At 37.1% G+C, this 27,352-nt stretch overlaps 1 protein-coding gene across 6 annotated transcripts in view; it reads left to right on the top strand.

Annotated features, from left to right (window-relative positions):
* KCNJ3 (potassium inwardly rectifying channel subfamily J member 3) overlaps positions 1 to 27,352 on the top strand; it is a 176,939-nt gene that overhangs the window by 64,735 nt on the left and 84,852 nt on the right. The window lies entirely within an intron of this gene.

Raw genomic sequence — 27,352 nt, 5'->3', positions numbered from 1 at the left:
ACTGGAGTGGGTTGCCATTGCCTTCTCTGTATATGTGTCTGTGTGTATATATATAAATAAACCTATTACATATAAACTAGATGTTTATATATATAACATGTGTATATACATGTATATATATAAACATCCTTTCTCTTTGTTTTATCTATTGTGCAGCTGCTAATATTAGGAGGGCTTTTTTAAGAGTGTATGCTTCTTATCATAGCCTACATCTGATGGCTTATAGCTGGTGGGGATCCTACCTGAATTCTTCAAAGATGTTGTTTAAACAAATTAGTTTGTTGCGACATCAGTTTCTGTTGTCAGTTTACTAAGTCATTGAGTATGAAAATCCGCCTGCAATGCAGGAGACATAGGAGACTTGGGTTTAGTCCCTGGGGAGGGAAGATCCTCTGGAGAAGGAAATGGCAACCCACTCCAGTTTTTTTACCTGGGAAATCCAATGGACAGAGGACCCTGGCAGGCTATAGTCCATGGAGTCACAAAGAGTTGGGCACAACTTAGCACTTAAATGTCAGCAGCTACTATATCAATTACATTCTGGGGTAAAAGAAATATCAGTGTCAAAGTAATGAAAGTAATTATTTTAAATGGAAGCTAAAGGGTGAAAGTGTCTCTGATTATAAAATGCCCTCCTCTCTTTGTCCCTTCAGGTTTTTTGGTTTGACCAAAAACCAGAGTTATGCTTGATCAACTGTAGAATCTCACAGTTGCTCAGAGGCCAATACAAGCCATGACGCAGCCATTTAGTCCCTGTGTAGGCCTTTGTGTAGATCAGTATTTTCTTCACTGTGTCACATTTTACAGCAGAAGGTAAAGTTGAATGCTATCATAATATACTGCCCGATATTTCCTTGAATAATTAAAATGACAGCTACTGTGCTCCTCTTCTTTTTACCCTAAGGATTATTTAGGCAGAACAGCCTTTTTGATTACATTTTCCTCTAACTTTCTTCAGTGAATTTTAAGAATTGTTGCAGTTGTCTAAACTGGCCTCCATCTGTACAAACCCTCTCTTTGTTCATTGGATGTACTATGAAAGTGATAGTGAAGTCGCTCAGTCGTGTCTGACTCTTTGCGACCCCATGGACTATAGCCTACTAGTCTCCTCTGTCCATGGGATTTTCCAGGCAAGGGAGCTGGACTGGGTTGCCATTTCCTTCTCCAGGGGATCTTCCCAACCCAGGGATTGAACTTGGGTTTCCTGCACTGCAGGCAGACACTTTACCATCTGAGCCACCAGGGAAGCCATTGGATGTACTATAGTCTTACTATTTAAGAGTTTGTAAGTTCTGTTCCTTTTTTCTGGAATGCCCACTGATCCCCACCAACCCCAAACACACACACCTCCCCACACACCTATGTAAAAGCTTCTCAGCATCATGAACATTTGGGGTCAGACAATTCTCTGTCAGGGGTTAGCACATGTGGGCTGTCTGTGTATTCTAGGCTGTTGGCAGCATCTGTGGCATTTACCTACTGGATTGCCTGCAGCATCCCTCCCAGTCACAACAGCCAGAATGTCTTCAAGCTTTTCCAGATGTCCCATGGGAAGCAGACTCACCTTCCATTGAAAATCACTGCTTCAGAGTTTACTGCACATGTTATCTTTTTTTTAAGGGGGACTTCTCATCTCCCTTAAAATAACTTGATTCCCTCCACCCGTATTTATTCTCAAGTCAGCCTATGCTCTTTGTCAGTTTCCTTTGTAGCCCTTACCACACATAAAATGACATAATGAGCATTTCTTTAGATATTTTGCGTTAGTTGTTTTTGCTAGAATGTAAAGTGCAGGAGGGAAGTGGCTTTTTCTGCCTGGTTCCTCGCTGTATCCCTTGTGTCTCATGAGCTGCAGCCTCTGTGTAGGCACGCAGTATGCATCGGCCACCTTTGTGATCTTTGACTTGGGTTCAGTTGATATCCTACTGCATAAAATTAATAGTTTTTTGAAATGAATGATTGTTTTTGGCCACATAGCTGTGGAATCTTAGTTCCCGGACCAGGGATCAAACCCTGGCCCAGGGCAGTGAAAACCCTGAGTCTTAACCACTGGACTGACAGGGAATTCTCGAAATGAATGTGATCCTTGGAGCCCCAGCATTAAGTTTTGCTATTGTGATCCTAAAGCATCCTTAGCCCTGTGGTTTCTAAACCATGTGCCAAGGCACTCCCATTGAACTCACAGAGGCTATGGAATATTTTACAATTTCAAGGAAAATACAATAACATTTCCCATACACCCTACAAGCTACATGCTCAAGTTAGTTCAGTTTCAACATCAGACTGCATTACATTACTTTTGATGTTGTCATATATTTGTGAAATACAGGTTTTTGACAGTGCTGTGATACAAAGCTATTACGAGAAGGAAAATTAGTGTGTAATAGAAAATGGGGGTAATGATAGTCAAAGTGATTCCAGGATTTGAGATATGATATGATATGGTGCCAAACAGGTGTACACATGCCAGTTATTTAAGAATGAAATAAAATATTATTTTTCCTTTGATTTAGTTTTTAAAATGACTGCTAAGTTGTTAAGGGCATAAATAATTAGTAAATTGTTTGAATTTAATTGCTTAATGAACAGAACAAGCAGATATTTCTTTTGTATAAAAAGGTAAAGAAAAAAAAATTACTGAAGCAGGAAGGGAGCAATGAAGAGAGGAAGTGTGGAAATCTCTGCATTCACCAATTTAACCATTTTCATTCTAAACATTATTTTTAACTGACCCTAGTTTCTAGTTTCTTAAATAAGCAGTGACATATTTTAAAAGGTCTGACTATATTTCTCACCTGATGAATCATTATTTCTTATGAAAGAATATGTGATAAGAAACTTAAGATGGATATGAGTTACAAATTTTCTTTTGCCATTATGTGGAAATTCAGTCCTCAAGGAAAATGAGATTAGTTTTAGAGAGTTTTCTGTTACTCAAATTAGAAAGAAAAATATTTAGTTAAAATAATCTATTTTTTTATGTTCTCATTTTTATAGGGAGTGTCTGTTAATGTTGAAACTGAGCTTAATATATGTTTGACCTTATCATTGTATCTACTAGGGTTACTAAGCTACTAATAGGTTATTAATATTCTTGGCAGTACTAGATAAGGTTCCTATAAGAAGTTATTTGGAATAGGCCTTAACTGTCATTTTTAATTAAACTCCAGATCTCTTTGCTTTTGCCTTTTCAATAACTTTCAGTAAATTGTGCCATAGATTGCATAAATGCCATTATAATTAAAGCAAAATTATTTTAGCTGAAAATCTAAATCCTGTTTAATTGCTTTGATATTCTTTACATTTGTAATAGACTCTATACACTGATGCCAACATTCTGTGGTTATATGAATTACTGCAGACATGGGTAGAAGGGAAGCTTTATGAATCCTGAAACTATTAATAAATTTTGCATACTCATATTATTCTTCTATTGGTAGTTTTAATGCAGAAATTTTCAGTAATAAATTCAGGTCTTTTAAAAGATATTTATAATTGTGATTGTATCTACAGACATTACTATCGCTGGCTCTGGAAAAGTACTACAGTAAGGGGTGAAATTTTAAACTGAGTTCCACACTTTGGGGGAAATTCAATAGTTTACAATTCTCAGTGTTAAACATATTTACAAAAGATACAACTTTTTAAAAAATTATTTTATTATTGAAGGATAATTGCTTTACAGAATTTTGTTGTTTTCTGTCAAACCTCAACATGAATCAGCCACAGGTATACATATATCCCCTCCCTTCTGAACCTCCCTCCCATCTCCCTCCCCACCCCACCCCTCTAGGTTGGTACAGAGCCCCTGTCTGAGTTTCCTGAGACATACAGCAAATTCTCCTTGGCTGTCTGCTTTACATATGGTAATATAAGTTTCCATGTTACTGTTTCCATACATCTCACCCTCTTCTCCCCTCTCCCCATGTTCATAAGTCTATTCTCTATGTCTGTTTCTTCACTGCTGCCCTGTAAATAAATTCTTCAGGGCCATTTTTCTAGATTCCATATATGTGCATTAGAACACAATATTTTATCTTTCTCTAAAGGATATCGCATTTTTTGCTTTCTTATGCTTTCTCCATTAGTTCATATCTTTGAAATTCATTGCTGTTTCAACAGTTCCCTTTGAAATTCCAGATATTGTGCACCAAACTAATTTGTTAAAAAATAGTGTCACTGAGACTTCTTGGAAGGATGGGTAGAATTCATGTTGGTGGAAATCTTCCTAGTCCTAAATTCTGCCCCAGCACAGCTCTTGGAAACTGGAAGCAGCATATTTGACAGATTGAAGGAACTGAGAAAGAGGAATTTTTGCCTCTGTTTTTAAATTTTTTTCCTTGTCTTTCTTGCCTGCAGTGTTTTAAGGATTATTTATTATTTTTAAGGATTATTATTAAGAGTGATTATTTTATACCATTGCTAATTAGATGATTTTCTGAATTAAAGGGGTTGTGTTTTATGATTTTATTCATTCCATGACTGATTAATCTTACAATATTGTTCTTGTTATTGCTTTGAAGTACTGAGGAGGCAGTGAATTGGGGGAGGTCAGGAATCATAAGGATCCATAAAGATCCTGTAATTTTCATTAAATAACTTATTAGAAATAGTTTTGTTTTCCCCCATTCTAGTCTTCGGATGACAGCTTCTGCAGAGCAAAATACTGAAGCCAAACTTTTGAAGATGCTAGCAGAATTTGATTGATGTGTTAAATTTGTGATAAAATAAATATTATATTTATTTTCATAGATAATAAGCCTCAAGAAGATACATTTTAAAGGTTGTTTGTTAAAATTAATTTGTTCAGAAGATGGAAAAAGGAGAACCACCTAGGTCATCTCTTCTACACAGACACAGAAAACAGGCCTTTTTGATAAATGATACAGTACTTTTGATGAATAACACTAGAACAAGTGAACTGTCATCTGGAAAAAAATAAATTTGAATCGGTACCTCACATATGTGAGATAAATTACAAATGTATTAAATATAAGAAATGAAGTAATAAAAGTACTCAATAATAATAATAATATTGAGGGATTTTTGTGAATCTGGAATGGTGCTGTATAAAGCTAACTTACTGGCAGTAAAAACTTTTCTGTAGGAAAGTTTAAAGCCAGTGGGGTCAGATAGATGAAAAGATAGTGATAGGGAGGCAGAATAGGACAGACCCAACTCTGGGAATTAAGAGGTGGTGTATTCCATAAAGTAGAACCTGTCATACCTTGGGCCATTTATCAAGCCACTGTTACTCATTACTGTTGGTGTCAGCTGCATCCAACATGGTCACAGTATTCTGAGAGTTCAGTAGAAAAGAAACAAACACTTTTAAAGAGTATAGTAGACTCTAGATACTAGACAATGTCATTGATCAATAGCAAGACCATAGCCTTAGACTGAGGTCAGGATTTGGATTCCTCTAATCCTTAGAGGAGAAATTGGTACTAGCAAGGTAGACTATACAAGTTACTATGTAAAGAACTTGGAGCACAAAATTAGTGGTGGCTTCATGCAAAGGGTGACTTTTTAAGAAGTATCAGGTATAATATATTAGTTTGAATTTCCCTTGTTTATGTTTGAAAACAAGCGGAGAAACTACATGGGATTGTAGACATTTAGTCCCATGTGTGCTGGGAAATAGAGGCCAAGATAGAAGTGAAAGGAAATCTGTCAAGATGCTGGAAATACATACATTGATACTGAGAAAGATGACTGGTTTTGAGTGAGGTCATAAGCCAAAATTGACATAAAATAATCATCTGTGTTGAAAATTTGGATTTAAGGAGAAATCTAAACAGAAATAAAGGATTCTGAAATTGCTTGCAAAGATGCAGGGTTGTTTTTGTATTTCAGATGCCAAATAATATATTCAGCAGATCAGTCTAATTCCCTATCCCCTATCCTTATATTTATGTTCTCCCTGGGATAGGACATTGAGTAAAGAGAGGGAACAAGAAATAAAAGCTGAGAATAATAGGCAGTAGTTTCTCAGTTGTTTTTTAATTTGTTGCATATTCCTGGAATAAAGAAAACTCTAATGTGCAATTCATGGGTATTAAAAGCACATCATGGAATTTGGAATGGTTGGAACACAGAAATATAAAATCTACACTAACAGTTGCTTTTGTTCTTGAAGTATGGTTTTTGACAGTATGATGATGAATTGTAAACTTAACTTTTTCCTGTCCTTGTGATAAGCCATGCTGTGTCGTTTCAGTTGTGTCTGACTCTCTGTGACCCCATGGACTGTAGCCCACAAGGCTCCTCTGTCCATGGGATTCACCAGGCAAGAATACTGGAGTGGGTTGCCATGCCCTCCTCCAGAGGATCTTCCTGACTCGGAGCTTGAACCCGTGTCTCTTACGTCTCCTGCACTGGCAGGCGGGTTCTTTACAAATAGCACTACCTGGGAACACCCTCACTTTCCTTGTTACTTTCCCTTAATTTGTGGAAAAGAAAATGTACTTTAGCAAGAAAAAACACATATAAAGTACTTGATTGGTTTTAAGCTTTACCTCAGAAAATCGGAGCAATGTGAAAGCTGAGAATCATTCTGAATTATTATCCTTAAATTCTGTTTTCAGAGGCCAGTTCTTATAAGCTAGATCAGAAATGCTAGTGGCATCTTTCAAAGCCTTCTTGCCTTTACCAATCTCAGTGTCTTAAAAAGCTCAGAAAGTTTATAATTATTCGAACTGTACTGTTAAACAAATGTGTTGAAATTTTTTTTCTCAAAAATAGTTTTATTAACTCAGTATTATATTAAATGATATTTCTAAATTTAAATTTACTTTATTATAATTCCTGTGAAAAGCATTGGAGTATTTAGTGGTTTTTCATGTACCATTCATCAGCCTCCTGTACTGTACAGGAGGCAGTGATCAAGACCATCCCCAAGAAAAAGAAATGCAAAAAGGGAAAATGGTTGTCTGAGGAAGTCTTACAGATAGCTGAGAAAAGAAGAGAAGCTAAAGGCAAAGGAGAAGAGGAAAGATATACCCATTTGAATGCAAAGTTCCAAAGAATAGCAAGGAGAGATAAGAAAGCCTTCCTCAGTGATCAAGGCAAAGAAATAGAGGAAAAGAATAGAATGGGAAAGACTAGAGATCTCTTCAAGAAAATTAGAGATACCAAGGGAACATTTCATGCAAAGATGGTCACAATAAAGGGCAGAAATGGTATGGACTGAAAAGAAGCAGAAGATACTAAGAGGTGACAAGAATACACAGAAGAACTATACAAAAAAGATCTCAATGACCCAAATATCCATGATGGTGTGATTACTGGCCTAGAGCCAGACATCCTGGAATGTGAAGTCAAGTGGGCCTTAGGAAGCATCATTATAAACAAAACTAGTGAAGGTGATGGAATCCCAGTTGAACTATTTCAAATACTAAAAGATGATGCCATGAAAGTGATGCACTCAAATGCCAGCAAAATGGAAAATCAGTAGTGGCCACAGGACTGGAAAAGGTCAGTTGTTATTCCAATCTCAAAGAAAGCCAATGCCAAAGAGTATTTAAACTACCACACAATTGCACTCATCTCACACGCCAGCAGAGTAATGCTCAAAATTCTCCAAGCCAGGCTTCAACAATACATGAACCGTGAACCTCCAGATGTTCAAGCTGAATTTAGAAAAGGTAGAGGAACCAGAGATCAAATGGCCAACATCCGTTGGATCATTGGAAAAGCACAAGAGTTCCAGAGAAACATATACTTCTGCTTTATTGACTATGCCAAAGTCTTTGATTGTATGGATCACAAAAAACTGTTGAAAATTCTTCAAGAGATGGGAATACCAGACCACCTGACCTGCCTCCTGAGAAATCTGTTTGCAGCAAGAAGCAACAGTTAGAACTGGACATGGAACAACAGACTGGCTCCACATTGGGAAAGGAGTAAGTCAAGGCAATATTGTCACCCTGCTTATTTAGCTTATATGCAGAGTGCATCATGCAAAATGCAGGCTGGATGAAGCACAAACAAATCAAGATTGCCAGGAAAAATATCAATAACCTCAGATATGCAGATGACACCACTATTATGGCAGAAAGTGAAGAAGAACTAAAAAGCCTCTTGATGAAAGTGAAAGAGGGGAGGGAAAAAATTGGCTTAAAACTCAACATTCAGAAAACAAATTCATGGTATCTGGTCCCATCACTTCTTGGCAAAAAGATGGGGGAACAGCAGAAACAGTGACAGACTTTATTTTGGTGGGGCTCCAAAATCACTGCAGATGGTGACTGCAGCCATGAAATTAAAAGACACTTGCTCCTTGGAAAGAAAGTTATGACCAACCTAGACAGCATATTAAACAGCCAACAAAGGCCCATCTAGTCAAAGCCATGGTTTTTCCAGTAGTCATGTATGGATGTGAGAGTTGGACTATAAAGAAAGCTGAGCGCCGAAGAATTGATGCTTTTGAACTGTGGTGTTGGAGAAGACTCTTGAGAGTCCCTTGGACTGCAAGGAGATCCAACCAGTCCATCCTAAAGGAGATCAGTCCTGGGTGTTCATTGGAAGAAATGATGCTGAAGTTGAACTCCAGTACTTTGGCTAGCTGATGGGAAGAACTGACTCATTTGAAAAGACCCTGATTCTGGGGAAACTGAAGGCGGGAGGAGAAGGGGACAACAGAGGATGAGATGGTTGGATGGCATCACCAACTTGATGGACTTAAGTTTTAGTAAGCTCTGGGAGTTAGTTCCAGGGTGGTGGACAGGGACGCCTGGCGTGCTGCAGTCCCTGGGATCACAAAGAGTCGGATATGACTGAGCGACTGAACTGAACTGAACTGATTCATCAGCCTTTAGGAAGTCATGTGGCAAATTCCCATGAATAGATTGAGACAATGAAGTTAGCATGGGATCTAAGAGGCTCTGGATTAAAAGTTACTACATTTTTTTATGAGGTAAGTGGTGTATTTCAACAATTGAAATTAACTTTTAATTTATATTAATTTATTTATGCTTATTTTAATGTAGTCTTTGATTTTAAAATATAATCACCTCCTTAAATAACTCACTGTATTTCTTTTAAGCATAACACCATGGGATTTCTTTCTTCTTTGATAATTAGATAGCACCAAAAGATGAATTTTAGGAGTGTGTCTGAGGGATGGCTGTTAAATCTGGCAGCTTTTTGGAGTGTGGGCTACTTTACTAGGTAGTTAACTTACATGTGATTCTGAAAATAAGAATTTGGAGTAGTTTAAGGGATGCATTTGGAGAGTATATATGTACAGTTTGGTAGAGATTTTATGATACAGTGTTTTTTTGGAATACTTCTCAGTTTTGAGCAGATCCATGGTGCTGTCAGATTCATTTCTCTCCCACATGTTAAGAACCATTGAGTTGAGTTATTTGAAATCATGTTTCAAAACACCTTTTATTTCTGATGTGGATATCTCTAGTATTTTAATATCATTTTAATAACCCAGACTTTTACCTTTTTGGGTGCACATTTTTCTTTTATGCACTTTCAAAAGTTTTAAAGGGTTATTAAAGTGATTGAATGTCTAATATTCATACTTGAGAGCATATCTTAATATACCTGCTAAAAACATTTTTGTAGTCATTATGTTACATTTTTTAATTTAATACTTTGTCATAGAATGATTTTTTTAGATACAAATTCATTAATCGTCAGCTGTTTTTATACTTACTATGCGATTGTTAACACCACCAGTGCATAATTACTAGAGGGTTTTCTTTAACTGTTTTTTCCTATAAGTTCATATTTTCATTTATAGCATCAAAATGAGCTGCAAAAAAGGTCATCAAATGTAATTTTGTCATATTAAGTTGGCCAAGGATGGGTATTGGTTTCCTCTATTTTATTAAATTTTTTAAAATTAGTAAACTCTAGTATTTTAATCACTTACAAGTATATTGATCAACATTTCCCAAGCATAATTTGCTTTCAAGCATGTCTGAAATGACACATTTCCTCAAAATGAAAAAAAAAAAAATTCTGGTCCAGGGAAAATGCTTCAAAGGAAATCTTATAGAGTAGAACTAGTTCTCTCAGATAGAAACTAATTTCCATGCGTATAAACTCTGCTTCATTTTCTCACCAACACTGGATGAACAGCACTTGAATAAATAAGGTTAGACTTTTCCACTTGCATTGATTCAGTGTTTTAAGAAAGTCATTTATGATCAGATAGGTAAATTTAACATTTTTATCAAATATTTATATATATTCCAATCTTTATTCAGTTCAGTTCAGTTCAGTTGCTCAGTCGTGTCCGACTCTTTGCGACCCCATGAATCACAGCACGCCTGGCCTCCCTGTCCATCATCAACTACCGGAGTCTACTCAAACTCATGTCCATCGACTTGCTGATGCCATCCAACCATTTCATCCTCTGTCGTCCCCTTCTCCTCCTGCCCTCAATCTGTCCCCCCATCAGGGTCTTTTCCAATGAGTCAACTCTTCACGTGAGGTGGCCAAAGTATTGGAGTTTCAGCTTCAACATCAGTCCTTCCAATGAACACCCTGGACTGATCTCCTTTAGGATGGACTGGTTGGATCTCCTTGCAGTCCAAGGGACTCTCAAGAGTCTCCAATCTTTATTATACCCCAACAATACAAATATCCAATGTAAGAGAATTTGATCAGCTTAGTTTTATATTTGAGGCTTCTTGGGTGGCACTGGTGGCAAAGAATCTGCCTGCCAGTGCAGGAGATGCAGGAGACCAGGGGCTCAGTACCTGGGTTGGGAAGATACTCTGGAGTAGGAAATGGCAACCACTCTTTGGGTTGCCAAGTATCTTGCCAGGAAAGTCCCATGGGGAGAGGATCCTGGTGGGCTGCAGTCTGTGGGGATGCAAAGAGTCAGACACTACTGAGCTCACACACAGTTTTGCGTTGAGAAATTAGTATTATAATTCCCTGCAATGTCTTTGATTTATTTTAGGATTTAGTTATTTAGATTGATTCTTATTGGAGAAGTATTTATTTTTTTTACTTTCTGTCTTGTATTGGAGGATAGCTGGTTAACAAACAACTCTGTGATCATTTCAGGTGAACAGCAGGGTGACTCAGCCACATATACATGCATGTTTCCATCCTTCCCCAAACTCCTCCCCATCCAGGCTTCCATTTAACATTGAGCAGAGTTCCCTGTGCTAGTAGGTCCTTGTTGGTAATACGTTTTAAATATGGCAATGAGAAATATTTATTTTTGAAGCATCAGATGCTTTCAGTGTTTCAAAAACTAACTGTAGTAATAATGGGGCATATATTTTGATGAAATGGTGAAATCAGGTGGGGACACTATAATAAACAGGTGATGGAAAACATACTTCATTTAAAATTACCAATTTTATACATAATGTGTGGAAGCAATTCTGAAATACATGGGAAAGACTTAGAATTCTGAACATATTAGCAAAAGCAACTGCAGAGTAAGTTTTCTAAACCACGGTTAGCTTTTAAGGATGTTGCTTATTTTTAGCATTTATAATGACAATGTAATAACTGGGCACTTTTTAATTATTAAATTCAGATGAACAGCCCATGAGGCTATTCCTCTTTTTTTAACCTCTCACACTAAATTTATTTTTGCTACTTTTATTTCTTTTTAGATAAAAGAATTGTCTTCTCCATGATACTTTTGTATATCACAGAAAAGTGTCCTTCCTGTTGGATAGAATTAAAAAAAAATTCAAAGGAGCTTGGTCAGTTTATCTTGGTATTCAAGAGCCAGTATTTTGCAGAAAAGTTTTTTGCTAAACCACTCATCTATGTTATTTGTATCACATTCCTTTTTTCGAAGGCTGTTTGCTTCACAGATTTGGGTATCTATCTTCTTCTAGATGAAAGTTTCTTAAATACATAAATTCTTTATTTTTTTTCCTTTCTAATAGTTACTACTGCTAAAAAATAAAAGATTGAGTTTACAGCATATTTTATAAGTAAACATTAAAAATAATCAAATAGATTTTATAAAATATACTAATTGAATTAAAATACATTTTTACTAATGTCATTATGTAACACAATAGGCCTTTCCTGGTATTCAGTTCTGTTGCTCAGGAATGTCCAACTCATGTGACCCCATGGACTGAAGCATGCCAGGCTTCCCTGTCCATCACCAGCTCTTGAAGCTTGCTCAAACTCATGTCCATCGATTCGGTCGTGCCATCCAACCATCTCATCCTCTGTCGTCTCCTTCTCCTTTTGCCTTCAGTCTTTACCAGCATCAGGGTATTTTCCAGTGAGTGACACCTTCACATCAGGTGGCCAAAGTGTTGGAGTTTCAGCTTCCACATCAGTCCTTCCAATGAATATTCAGGACTGATTTGCTTAAGGATGGACTGGTTGGATCTCCTTGCAGTCCAAGGGACTCTCAAGAGGCTTCAACACCACAGTTCAAAAGCATCAATTCTTCAGCACTCAGCTTTCTTTAAGTCCAACTTTCACATCCATACATGCCTACTGGAAAAATTTTAGCTTTGACTAGATGGACCTTTGTTGGCAAAGTAATGTCTCTGCTTTTTAATAGGCTATCTAGGTTGGTTATAATTTTTCTTCCAAGGGAGCAAGTGCCTTTTAATTTCATGACTGCAGTCACCATCTGCAGTGATTTTGGAGCCCAAGAAAATAAAGTCTGTTACTGTTTCCATTGTTTCCCCACCTATTTCCCATGAAGTGATGGGACTGGATGCCATGATCTTAGTTTTCTGAATATTGAGTTTTAAGCCAACTTTTTCCCTCTCCTCTTTCACTTTCATCAAGAGGCTTTTTAGTTCTTCTTCACTTTCTGCCATAATAGTGGTGTCATCTACATATCTGAGGTTATTGATATTTTTCCTGGCAATCTTGATTTGTTTGTGCTTCATCCAGCCTGCATTTTGCATGATGCACTCTGCATATAAGCTAAATAAGCAGGGTGACAATATTGCCTTGACATACTCCTTTCCCAATGTGGAGCCAGTCTGTTGTTCCATGTCCAGTTCTAACTGTTGCTTCTTGCTGCAAACAGATTTCTCAGGAGGCAGGTCAGGTGGTCTGGTATTCCCATCAACAGTTTTTTGTGATCTACACAATCAAAGGCTCTGGCATAGTCAATAAAGCAGGAATAGATGTTTCTCTGGAACTCTTGTGCTTTTTCAGTGATCCAGTGGATGTTGGCAGTTTGATATCTGGTTCCTCTGCCTTTTCTAAATCAAGCTTGAACGTCTGAAAGTTCTTGGTTAATGTACTGTTGAAGCCTGGCTTGGACAATTTTGAGGTTACCCTGCTGGCATATGAGATGAGTGCAATTGTGTGGTACATTGAACATTCTTTGGCATTGGCTTTCTTTGAGATTGGAATAACAACTGACCTTTTCCAGTCCTGTGGCCACTGATGAGTTCTCCAAATTTGCTGGCTTATTGAGTGCATCACTTTCACAGCATTATCTTTTGGAATTTGGAATTCCATCACCTCCACTAGCTTTGTTCATAATGATGCTTCCTAAGGCCTACTTGACTTCACATTCCAGGATGTCTGGCTCTAGGCCAGTAATCACACCATCATGGCTATTTGGGTCATTGAGATCTTTTTTGTGTAGTTCTGTGTTTTCTTGTCACCTCTTAGTATCTTCTGCTTCTTTTCAGTCCATACCATTTCTGTCCTTTATTGTATCCATCCTTGCATGAAATGTTCCCTTGATATCTCTAATTTTCTTGAAGAGATCTCTAGTCTTTCCCATTCTAATGTTTTCCTCTATTTCTTTGCGTTGATCACTGAAGAAGGCATTCGTATCTCTCCTTGCTGTTCTTTGAACTCTGCTTTCAGATGGGTATATCTTTCCTTTTTTGCTTTGCCTTTAGCTTCTCTTCTTTTCTCAGCTATTTGTAAGCCCTCCTTAGACAACCATTTTCCCTTTTTGCATTTCTTTTTCTTGGGGATGGTCTTGATCACTGCCTCCTGTACACTATTACAAACTTCTGTCTATAGTTCTTCAGGGACTCTGTCTATCTGTCTGGTGTCTATCTATCTATCTTCAGGCACCAGTCTATCCGTCTGTCTGTCTGCCTGGTGGCTCAGTGGTAAATAATCCACCTGCAAGGCTGTATATGCAGGTTGAATCTCACAGTTTGGAAGATCCCCTGGTGAAGGAAATGGCAATCCAGTATTCTTGCCAGTACTGGCAACTCCGGTATTCTTGCTTGGGAAATACGATGGACAGAGGAACCTGATGGTAGTAGTCCATGGGGTCACAAAGAATCAGACATGACTGAGCAACTCAACAACAACAGTGTGGCACAATATTCATTTTAGAGTCAAAGGAATTCAGTATGTTTCTTTTTGGAATTGTATAGAAGTTTTTCAGTTAATGACTGTGCATAAGTAATTACACAGAATATAGAGGGGACAGACTGTAGATCCTGGCAATCTTAGGAAATGGAAAAAGTACAAGGAAGTATGGAGATAATAGAATTTTGGTACACTTGCCTTGTCTATGAGGCAGAGTATTGTCTTCAAAATTCTGAGCTTCTTTTTTTCTTATTCAGTTCAGTTCAGTCACTCAGTCGTGTCAGACTGTTTGCGACCCCATGAATCACAGCACGCCAGGCCTCCCTGTCCATCACCAACTCCCGGAGCTTACTCAAACTCATGTCTATCGAGTCGGTGATGCCATCGAGCCATCTCATCCTCTCTTGTCCCCTTCTCCTCCTGCCCCCAATCCCTTCCAGCATCAGGGTCTATTTTCTTATTAGTCCATTAGAAATTGCAAACTGAAAAAAAACTTTATGAGCACTTTTAATTGGAATTTGGGAGAAAGGAATTCTTAGGGTTTCTGCTGTTTCACTGTCTCGTGATTTCCTTTCTCATCCTCCCTTTGCCTGGAAGTTTGGAGAGTAGATTTGGAAGGAGCTTGAATAAAAGCAGTTGTTCACTATCGGTCATGATAAAGAAGCATATGTAACATACTGATATGCACATAATTAATGAATTAATTTGTAAACTTTTGAATTAAATTTATTGCATTTGAAGCTAAAGATTTCAGACATTTTTCAGTAATTTGTAGCCCTAATATTTGGTAAAACATGTTTTTTCCATACCTAATATAGGAAATGTTCTTTCAATTATGTGATCATATCTCTACAGTATAGTTCAGAAAGGACAGATAAGTACTTTACAAAATTATTCTTGATTATATTTAATAAATATTTTAGTCTAACTGAAGGAAAAAAAATATAGAGAGAGATAGAAATAGATATATGTACAATATTAGTTTTAAAAAATTACTATAGTTAAATGCTGATAATACCAGAAAAAGATGGCAATACTAAATGTTTAGCAATGTGCTGCAGATTATTAAACATTTATTATTTTTTGTCCTGTATATTCATGTTTGTAGCAATCCACTGGTAATAAATGCTGCAGTCCTTGCTGTCAGACAGTCAGACACGACTGAGTGACCGAACAACAACTTCCACGTTTAGAAAAATTAGGTTTTCAGAAAAGCAGAATTATGTTCTGGTGTTCTATTTTTAAATAACATCACACATACCAATCACTCGGTTTCTAAATATTCCGAAGAAAGATTTTCAGAAGTCTCTTCAACCAATTTTCTCTCTCTCTCTCTTTCTCTCTCTCTCTCTCTCTCTCTCTCACACACACACACACACACACACACACACACATCATCATCAAATTGGAAAGATGCAGTTCGGGCATGAGCTAAATTTGTCTGAATGATCAGAATGGTAAATCCAGCTTGAAAACACCTCTTCATACATAATGTACATAAATAAAAATTTTTTGTGCAAGTAGGATCTTTTCAAAGTTTTGACTGAGAATATGTCAGTTGAGTCACAATAGGCCTTGTTATTTACATTTGACTATGTATTCCTGGACTTTGTGTGAGTTTGAGTGTGTCCATGTATGTGTCAAACTTAAGCAAATATTCTTTCTTTTCCTTTTTATTCAATATCATGTGCATTTCTTAGTTTAGCCAGATTGATTTTGTCTGCTGTCAAAAATTATTGACCCATTACAAGCCAGACAACTATCAACAATCCTATGAAAGTCATTACTTACCTTCCTCTTTGCTGTCACTCTGACAAATCCTCTTTATCCTTTGTCTCTATTTCACTTTTCCCTCCACTCCCATTCTGGCCAGTGACCTGATACTTTTTATTCTTCTGCATGATGAAGGATGTTGAAAAGTGATAACCTTATTAATTGAATAAGTAACTACTCAACCCCCACCTCCATTGTTTGGTGTATTCTGTTTAAATATATTGGACTTTAGGAGTGTTTCATTTCTTAAATATATTTTTCTTTTGAAGTATATCTTTTAGTGATGCTTTTTCAAAGAATTAAAAGTTTTTTGTATAAACGTGCTGAATATTTCAGTCATAGCTGCTCTGAGTCAGTTGTTACATTTAATGAACAGACTAAGTTGACAAAAGGAAACTAAAGAGAGAAAGGAGATTGCCTTTCTGTTAACCATTAGGCAATACAAATCAGTGTGAATATGGAGCTTTAATGGTAGAGGACCAAAAACTAACTCAGTGGACCGTTTCTTTCACAAACTCTGTTTCCTGCATGCCAACTCATGGATATAGTTTACTTTGTTCATTGGTTTGTTTTTAATTATAAAGAAAAGGAATAATCACAAATTTTAAAAGAAAGATACCTAATGTGATAATCTGTAAAGTGTGTTATTTTCTAAATCTTTACTAAATAACTCTATGTCCGCTTATACAAGATGATTAACTAAAAGCTAAAGGTTTCTGAAAAATTTTTACAACTATATTTTATAGTCTCAGTATAGAGATCACATTTTGAAAAAAATAAATTTCAAAAAAAAAGTCATAATTCATTTTTTGTTAAAATATAGTTAATGATCAGTTACAGCTTCCATATTACTATGCTGTTACCAAGATTACTATGTAGAACTGAGATACTTAAAGGCCAAAGCAAAGCAACAAATATTGCTTTCAAGAACAAATGACAGATTTCTGTTCTGTAATTTTTATCTGGGAGACTAAAGCTCTAGTGTAGGAAGTGCTTTCTGCAGTATCACTCAGAGGGTATTGGTTTTTATTTTATTTATTTATTTTTGGCTGCTCTGGGTCTATGTTGCTGTGTGTGGGTTTTCTCTAGTTGTGACGGTTTCCCTTGTTGCAGAGCATGGACTGTAGGCATGCAGGCTTCAGTAGTTGTACCTCTCCTGCACGGGCTCAGTTGCTCCACAGTATGTGGGATCTTCTTAGACCAGGGATTGAACCTGTGTCTCCTGCATTGGCAGGCAGATTTTTAACTACTGGACTACCAGGGAAGTTTGAGAGTGATGTTTTTGATGATTTAAAATACTAAGCCTATTTCAAACTTTTAGCCTATTACATTATAAATATTTAAGAGTTAAACATGGTTAGTTTTCCCTTAAGACAACTAAGTACTATGTGAATATAAATGATATAACAGCTTTAGTAACTGAGATTAATTTTATTTAATTTTTATTATGGGTTTAATCATTATAACATGTATGCATGCATAGGTCTTTTTTGGTGAGCAGTAATTTCTTACGTATTTGAGACTGGAGATATTCTCCCTTCTTCTCTGTGGTCTAAGAGAGGTTTATCATTTTTTTCTCCTTTGTTTCAGGGAATGTAGGAAAGCCTATAGTTTAAGGGCATGGGCTTGTCTTTGGAGGGGACCAAAGCTTTGTGACTTTAGCAACAGGAGCTAGTATAATGCCCTAATCTTTACTTTCTTCCTATGTGAAATCAAAATGATAATATTCTTCTCAGTGAGATGTCATAAGGATTGGATCCGTCCTGTTATATGTGTTTGCTCGGTGGCTTCAGTCATGTACGACTCTTCACGACCTCATGGACCATAGCCTGCCAGGCTCCTCTGTCCATGGGATTTCCAAGCAAGAATACTGGAGTGGGTTGCCATGCCCTCCTTCAGGCAATCTTCCTGACCCAGAGATCATACTTACGTCTTCTGCATTGGCAAGCAGATTCTTTACCACTGAGCCACCCTGGAAGCCCCATAAGGATTAAATATATGTAAATCCAATACTTGCTTGGCAAAAAGTAGGTGCCTAGTAAAATGTAGTATTACTTATCTTCTGAAATGAAAAGAAAAACAACATTAATTCACTGATGGTTTACTTTTTCTTATGAAGTACAAGGAACATCACAATATGTTGATAATTCATTGCATTGTGTAGTTGGAGATTGATTACTTACCTCTAGCCTGGAAGTAGTTTCTGTAGACTTTGTGCAAAGGAATTCATGATAAAAGGAGACCATCCTGATGATGCTTTGGTACCTGAAGCTGCTCAAGGTTTTTGCTTCTCTAACATGTCAGCTCCCACTAACAACTCAATGAATTTAAACACTTGATGACTTATCAGGCTGGTTCTCAGAGTCAGTGTTACAATAATGCTCTGATTAGCATATTTCCCAAATTGCTTCCAAAGTCTGACTCCCAAAGGAGTTGGACACTTCCATATATTCTTCTAGTTTAGGGTTATGATGAGGCGTTTGAGTTTTTTTCTTTTTTCTTTTTTTTGGGGGGGGAGGGGTAGCAACTGAGATTCTTTATTTCTTTCTTTTTTTAAAATTTTTTTTTATTTTTTTTTCATTTGTCTCAACATAGGATGAATCTTTTTTTTTCATTTATTTTTATTAGTTGGAGGCTAATTACTTTACAATATTGAAGTGGGTTTTGTCATACATTGACATGAATCAGCCATGGAGTTCATGTATTCCCGATCCCGATACCCGCTCCCACCTCCCTCTCCACCTGATTCCTCTGGGTCTTCCCAGTGCACCAGCCCCGAGCACTTGTCTCATGCATCCAACCTGGGCTGGTGATCTGTTTCACTATAGATAATATACATGTTTTGATGCTGTTCTTTCAAAACATCCCACCCTCGCCTTCTCCCACAGAGTCCAAAAGTCTGTTCTGTACATCTGTGTCTCTTTTTCTGTTTTGCATATAGGGTTATCATTACCATCTTTCTAAATTCCATATATATGTGTTAGTATGCTGTAATGTTCTTTATTTTTCTGGCTTACTTCACTCTGTATAATGGGTTCCAGTTTCATCCATCTCATTAGAACTGATTCAAATGAATTCTTTTTAACGGCTGAGTAATATTCCATGGTGTATATGTACCACAGCTTCCTTATCCATTTGTCTGCTGATGGGCATCTAGGTTGCTTCTGTGTCCTGGCTATTATAAACAGTGCTGCGATGTATTTTTCACAGAACTAGAACAAATAATTTCACAATTTGTATGGAACTACAAAAAACCTCGAATAGCCAAAGTAATCTTGAGAAAGAAGAATGGAACTGGAGGAATCAACCTGCCTGACTTTGGACTCTACTACAAAGCCACGGTCATCAAGACAGTATGGTACTGGCACAAAGACAGAAATATAGATCAATGGAACAGAATAGAAAGCCCAGAGATAAATCCATGAACCTATGGACACCTTATCTTCAACAAAGGAGGCAAGGATATACAATGGAAAAAAGACAACCTCTTTAACAAGTGGTGCTGGGAAAGCTGGTCAACCACTTGTGAAAAAATGAAACTAGAACACTTTCTAACACCACACACAAAAATAAACTCAAAATGGATTAAAGATCTAAATGTAAGAACAGAAACTATAAAACTCCTAGAGGAGAGTAGGCAAAACACTCTCCGACATGAATCACAGCAGGATCCTATATGACCCACCTCCCAGAATATTGGAGTTTTTTTCTATTGTTCGAAATGTGTCTCAGCACTTGTGACCTGGTAACTAAATACTAATATGTTAATATACTAAAATAATGAATTATGTATTACATATATAAGGCAATGCCAAAGAATGCTGAAACTACCCCACAATTGCACTCATCTCACACGCTAGTAAAGTAATGCTCAAAATTCTCCAAGCCAAGCTTCAGCAGTACGTGAACCATGAACTTCCAGATATTCAAGTTGGTTTTAAAAAAGGCAGAGGAACCAGAGATCAAATTGCCAACATCTGCTGGACCATGGAGAAAGCAAGAGAATTCCAGAAAAACATCTACTTCTGCTTTATTGACTATGCCAAAACCTTTGACAGTGTGGATCACAATAAACTGTGGAAAATTCTGAAAGAGATGGGAATACCAGATCACCTGACCTGCCTCTTGAGAAATCTGTATGCAGGTCAGGAAGCCACAGGTAGAACTAGACATGGAACAACAGGCTGGTTCCAAATAGGAAAAGGAGTACGTCAAGGCTGTATGTTGTCACCCTGCTTATTTAACTTATATGCAGAGTACATCATGAGAAACTCTGGGCTGGGTGAAGCACAAGCTGGAATCAAGATTGCTGGGATAAATATCAATAACCTTAGATATGCAGATGACACCACCCTTATGGCAGAAATTGAAGAAGAACTAAAGACCCTCTTGATGAAAGTGAAAGAGGAGAGTGAAAAAGTTGGCTTAGAGCTCAACATTCAGAAAACTACGATCATGGCATCCAGTTCCATCACTTCATGGCAAATAGATGGGGAAACAGTGGAAACAGTGGCTGACTTTTTTTGGGGGGGGGAGCTCCAAAATCACTGCAGATGGTGATTGCAGCCATGAAATTAAAAGATGCTTACTCTTTAGCAGGAAAGTTATGACCAACCTAGACAGCATATTAGAAAGCAGAGACATTACTTTGCTAACAAACGTCTGTCTAGTCAAGGCTATGGTTTTTCTAGTAGTCATGTATGGATGTGAGAGGTAGGCTGTAAAGAACGCTGAGCGCTGAAGAATTCATGCTTTTGAACTGTGGTGTTGGAGAAGACTCTTGAGAGTCCCTTGGACTGCAAGGAGATCCAATCAGTCCATCCTTAAGAAGATCAGTTCTAAGTTTTCATTGGAAGGACTGATGTTGAAGCTGGAACTCCAATACTTTGGCCTCCTGATGTGAAGAGCTGACTCATTTGAAAAGACCCTGATGCTGGGAAAGATTGACCGTGGGAGGAGAAGGGGACAACAGAGGATGAGATGGTTGGATGGCATCACCGACTCGATGGACATGAGTTTGAGTAAACTCTGTGAGTTGATGATGGACAGGGAGGCCTGGCATGCTGCAGTTAATGGGGTCACAAAGAATTGGACACGACTGAGCGACTGACCTGATATTATATATATAGTACAGTAATCAAAGAGTAACTTTTATTTCAGCAATATTTATTTAGAAAAATCAGAAGCTCCATTTACATGTTGAATAGATTAAAAATGATGGTTGTACCATTCTTGCTCTTGAAGGGATTAGATTCTAGTCAGAGAGCAAGAGAAATGACAGAGACAGGAAGAGAGGAAAAGAGACAGAAAGAGAGGAGAGAAATATGTGTGTGATTATGTGAGAGAGACAGAGAGGGAGAGAGAGAGAGATGTGGGAACACATTTCAGAGCAACATGATAATGTCACTAATAGAGTAGTATATCCTATTATATAAGGGAATACAGAGAAGGAAATATCCTACTTTGGGAAGGCCAGGGAGGAATTTACTCATGAGGACTTATTTGAACTGAATTACTAAAAGGACTTTTTGAGGCACACAAAGAAGGGATTTTTATAAAAGGGAAAACAAGGTACAAAAGTAGGAGACAGCCTGGCACATTCTGGGCATAATAAGTAGTTCCGTATGGGGAGAGGTATGTATGTGTTTGTGCACATGTATGTATGTATATGTTGTGATAGAGAGGATTATGTGTCAAGTGATTTGACTGCTGGTTACTGAGACAGATTACTTTCACAAATGACTTAGTTTTATCCCAAAGTGATGCAGAACTATTTTAATCAAAGGGGACATAATAGGATTAACATCACAGAAACTGTCATCAGTGGGAAAGATGTTGAAAGAGGAAAAACCTGGTAATAATAAATGTGTGCTTGCTCAGTCTTGTCTAACTCTTTCACGCCTAGTTGCTCAGTCATGTCCGACTCATTGTGACCTCAGGGACTAGCCGGCCAGACTCCTCTGTCCATGGAATTTTCCATGTAATACTGGAGTACAATACTGGAGTATCTCCTGCATTGGCAGGCAGACTCTTTACCACTGACTCACCTGATTCTTTGCAATCTGCCAAAAGTGGACGGGCTTTAGTCCCAGGCAACAGAATTGAAGATGGTGGAGAGGAACCTGATTATTGCTGAAATGAGTTAGCTGGACTGAGAGGGGATGGGTCCAGTGAGAGAACCTGAATTTTGGTTTGCACAGTCTCTCAGGTGTGGGCTACAGGAGGTTTGTAAGATGATGTTCTTGTTTTATCCATATGTATTACATGTGATGCACATCTAATCAGAAGCTCTCCTTTCGGATTTCCTCTTTTTTGAACAGAAAGATTAGCATGAATAATTTCTCAATATCAAAGAAAAACTGGCTTTTTTTGGTAGACAGAATCATAGGCCTTCCCCCTGAACATGTTCACATATGACTCTCAGAGCCTCTAATTAAATATTACACTACAAGGCAAGGGGGAATTAAAGTGGAAGGTGGAATGAAATCTGTTAACAAGCTGATTTTAAATTTGGGTGAGTCTCCATGATTTCCAACTTCCTTAATAAAGTTATCTCTCCCTTTACCTACCACCCCAAATCAATAAATTAGGGAGAGTATCTTGAGTTATCTGGATGGGCCCAGTATAATCACTGGGGTCCTAAATGTGGAGGAGAAAAGCAGAAGAATCAGTCTCAGTTGTTGATTTGTGAAACTCAAGCAACCCTTGCTGGCTTTGAAGATGGAAAGGGGCCATGAGCCAAGGAACTAAGGTATAATCATTTTTATAAAATGAAAAAAATCAGGGAAATGAATTTTCCCCTACAGCTTCCAGAAAGGAATGCAACCTAGATGATACCTTGATTTTTAGCCTGGAGACAGTCATTTCAGATTTCTGATTTACGTAACTGTAAGATTTATTTTAGACTACTGAATTTGTGGTAGTTACAGCAGCACTAAAAAATCATTTCACCCTGGTACAACACTGAGGCTTATGACTGTAACTTTTGCCCTACAATCTTGTGTTCAGTTATTTACATGAAGATTACAAGTGTTACATTAGTACTAAAACATCACTCACAGTTTTCCAAAGAAGTCTTACCCTTGAATTTTAGTCTTTTGCTGATGGTAAAAGCAGTCTAGAGAGAAAAAAAGAAGTAAGACAACAATAAAACAGAAATACAGATGCATGAATTAGCCATGAGGACTGTTTGGAAATTTATACTTAAGTAATGTGCATTTTAATTACTGAAATGATAGAATTCAATAGCATGCAAGGTCTTGGCTTTTTATTGACTTGTTTCTTGGCTACTGATGATATAGTAAGACAAAAATAGATCTTAAAGGGAAAAAAAAATATTTGGATACCTCTTATTCGTCTGAACTATCTAGTAATATATTTACTGTTTCTGTATCTATAGGTAGAGGTTAATGATCTAAGTGTGGAGCACATCTGTGATTTTTTATTTCTCCCACTTTGCCTACCTTATACTTAGTGGGAACTCAGTAAAGACTTAATAAATTCAATTATTTTTATTTAGTGTTTTATTGGGTCAGACTAACAACGGTGAACTGGTGTGTACTGCTGGGCAGAACGTTCAGTGGTTTTGAGTTCTGCAAAGTTTTCTCAAGTGAGTATATAATTCTTTGTGCCTTTAAAGATGTTCTTGTGATTATTTGCCCTGTTAGTGAAATTGAATTAAGTATATTGCTGTTTTATTTGTGATATTTTAGGAGCTTCTTCTTGCTTATGTGCATTGTGATTATTGGGAAGTATTACTTGTTGAGGTAGTTTAAGGAAGCACTGTAGTGCTTGAGAAGAATAATTATGGAGCCAGAATACCAGGTTAAATGTGGTTCTGGTATCTGCTTACCATATAATTCTGGTCAAATTCTTTATCCTTTATATCCCTCACTTTCCTTATGTGTGAAATGATGATAATAATAGTGCCTATCTGAGAAGGATGTTGGAAGAATCAAATGAGTTAGTGTACTTAAGATACTCAGGACAAGATAAGTACTAGACAAATGTTCAGTCAGTTCAGTTCAGTTCAGTACAGTCACTCAGTCGTGTCTGACTCCTTGCAACCCCATGGACTGCAGCACTCCAGGCCTCCCTGTCCATCACCAACTCCTGGGGTTTACTCAAACTCATTGTCCACTGAGTCGGTGATGCCATCCAACCATCTCATCCTCTGTCGGCCCCTTCTCTTCCCGCCTTCAATATTTCCCAGCATCAAGGTCTTTTCAAATGAGTCAGTTCTTCCCATCAGTGGCCAAAGTGTTGGAGTTTCAGCTTCAGCATCAGTCCTTCCAATGAGTATTCAGGACTGATCTCCTTTAGGGTGGACTGGTTGGATCTCCTTGCAGTCCAAGAGACTCTCAAGAGTCTTCTCCAACACCACAGTTCAAAAGCATTAACTCATCAGTGCTCAGCTTTCCTTATAGTCCAACTCTCACATCCATACATGACTACTGGAAAAACCATAGCCTTGACTAGATGGACCTTTGTTGGCAAAATAATGTCTCTGCTTTTTAATATGCTGTCTAGGTTGGTCATAACTTTCCTTCCAAGGAGTAAGCATTAGCCATAATTATTTACTCTACACATGATTGCAAATGGGTGAAAAATCCATTTTAAACTGTTATGAAACATAGCATATGCATATTCCTACAAAGCTTGTGCAGACACACACACATACACACACAGATTCTTTCACTTCCAGCATATATTAGAAAATTGGAGGCAAAATGACATGATAAAATATCTGCTAATAAAACTGTGTCCCCAGCTGCCTGTCTGGTGCCATGCATGGGAACTAATAAAATGTTCCTTTGCATTCTGCCTCAGTGAAAGATTGGGAAGAGAGATAGTTTCTTTACAGTATTCTACTCAGATCAATCATCTACGAAGTATCCTTATTTATTTTGTTTACTTTCTTAGTTGACCAGGGTGTGTGAAGATACAAAAAGAAAATAAAGCTTAAAATTACTTCAGCCAAAATTTCATTCATCTTTTGAATGAAGAGCTCCACATTTAAATCAGGGAAGAGTGATTTTAGCATGTTTTGGTGAAGAAACACTCACAGGTGACTTTAAAGCAATGGGCTTGGATTTCAGTAGCATTGGAATAGTCATGGATGTTAACATTTTTATCTTATCTCCCAGTGCATTTTGCATGAGTCCAGTGAGTTTATAAAAAATGAGCTTAAATAATGTTCACAGGTCTATATCTTGTTTTTTGGTCTTTTTGTTTCGTTTGGAATCAGACAGAGACGAGGAAACAGGTTGTTTTTTCATGACATAGTAAGAGAATGACTCCTTAGCACATGTATTTCTGCCACCACTAACTTGCTAGATTAACCACAAAATTATAATATTTCCATGTCTTTAAAAAATACATAGTAGATAGCATGACTAAATCACAGTTTTAAGTGCCATATAAATGTAAACTTGTTAAATCCTCATAAATCTATCAAGTAGACACTATGATTTTCCACATTCATTTCCACACTTTTCATTCAAAAGATGAATGAAATTTTGGCTGAAGTAATTTTAAGCTTTATTCTCTTTTTGTATCTTCACACACCCTGGTCAACTAAGAAAGTAAACAAAATAAATAAGGATACTTTCCACATGAGGCACAGAGAGGTTAAATAACTTGCCCGATGTCTCACAGCTATAAAGTGATGGAGTCATATCTGAACTCCGTAACCTTCTACTCTACTTTTCTCAACTACAGGAGACAGTGTTTTGTTTTTATATTAGTAATTATTTCCATTATTCTATTTTTTTAATGCCTAGTTTAAATTCTGTGTATGCTACAGACTTAGGATATATTTGGATTACTATGCTTTTATTGAATTCAGTGGAGAAAGCTATTTCTCAAACATATCATAATGAAATTCAACTTGGATTTATGAACAAATGATGGAAGAGTTTGGTACTCTCTCCAATTTATAAACTTTAAAATATGTTTTATTTTTTCTTTATGGGAGATAAAGTTGGAAGTTTATAATATACTTCATTAAATTTTAGGGTATTACTTTAATGATATATCAATAATTGTGGCAAGGGTAATTTGGTTTTCCAACTGCTACTGTTACCAAGGATTTTCAAACAATTTTTAATATTTACAAGTTCTCATTTATCACAGAAATATTATTTATGACCATTTCTAAACTGAAAAATATTCTATTTAGCTTGTCTATCTGAACCAAAAAGCTATTGGTATTATATAAAAGAAAAAAAAAACTTTTGAGTGGAAAACAGGTATGACTTCTGTAATAAATATTCAGGTTGTGTAAGGAGAATAATTGAACCAAAATGGAAGACAACTGTACTTTCTAAAATGCAGAATACTATTTAAATCTTGTAATGTAAAATATAGTCCCAGTTGACTGCCAAAGTTTGTACTTTTGGCCCAAGTTTGTACTTTTACCTACCTCCCTATGTCTATTTCCCAGTTAATAAAATGATCATAAAAATAAATGTAACTATGGAATCATGAGAATTGAGTGATTCAGTAGGTCAAGCATTTAGAAGAGTGCCTATAACATACTAGTTACATTTTGCTGTTGTTGGAGTGATTAATGGTGGTGGATAGGAGGAAGGAGAGAAGGACTAGGAGGGGAGAGCTTTACTGGATTGTGATCTAATGTGCAGGTAGTACAAGGCAGCACAGTATAAGTGAAACATTCCTCCAAATGTTGCTGTCAACTGTTCTCTCAGAGAGAATATATGACGATTAAATAAACTGTGTAATGGTAAATTTCGTGTAAATGGTAAAGATGTATGGTAAAATTATTAGCATTAGTTTACTATGGATGCCATAACAAAATAGTCCAAACTGGGTAGAATAAACAACAGGAATTTATTTTTTAACAGTATTACAGATGAGATGTCCAAGAGCCAGGTGGCAAGTTTAGTTTCTTCTGAGGTCTTTGTCCTTGGTTTGCAAATGACCATTCTCACTGTGTCCTCACATAGTGTTTCATCTGTCTGCAGTCGTCCCTGGTCTCTGTGCAAATGTCCTCTTCATATAAGGACATCAGTCAAATTGAATTAAAGCCTTCCCAGTGGTCCAGTTTTACTTCATACTACCTTTAAAGTTCCTATCTCCATATGTAGTCACATTCTAAGGACTAGGGGTTAGGGATTGATTAAAAAAAATGAATTATAAAGAATGCATTTCAGCCCATAAGAGTCATATTTAGGGTAGATGAACTTAAGACCAATTGCTAAGTATCTGGACCAACCTTGTTGTTGTTTAGTTGATCAGTTCTGCCCGAATCTTTGTGACCCCATGGGCTGCAGCATGCCAAGTTTCCCTGTCCTTCACCATC

The sequence above is a fragment of the Cervus elaphus genome, chromosome 33, assembly GCF_910594005.1.
Source record: "Cervus elaphus chromosome 33, mCerEla1.1, whole genome shotgun sequence".
Lineage (NCBI taxonomy): Eukaryota > Metazoa > Chordata > Mammalia > Artiodactyla > Cervidae > Cervus > Cervus elaphus.
This window is presented reverse-complemented; position numbering and strand designations above follow the sequence as displayed.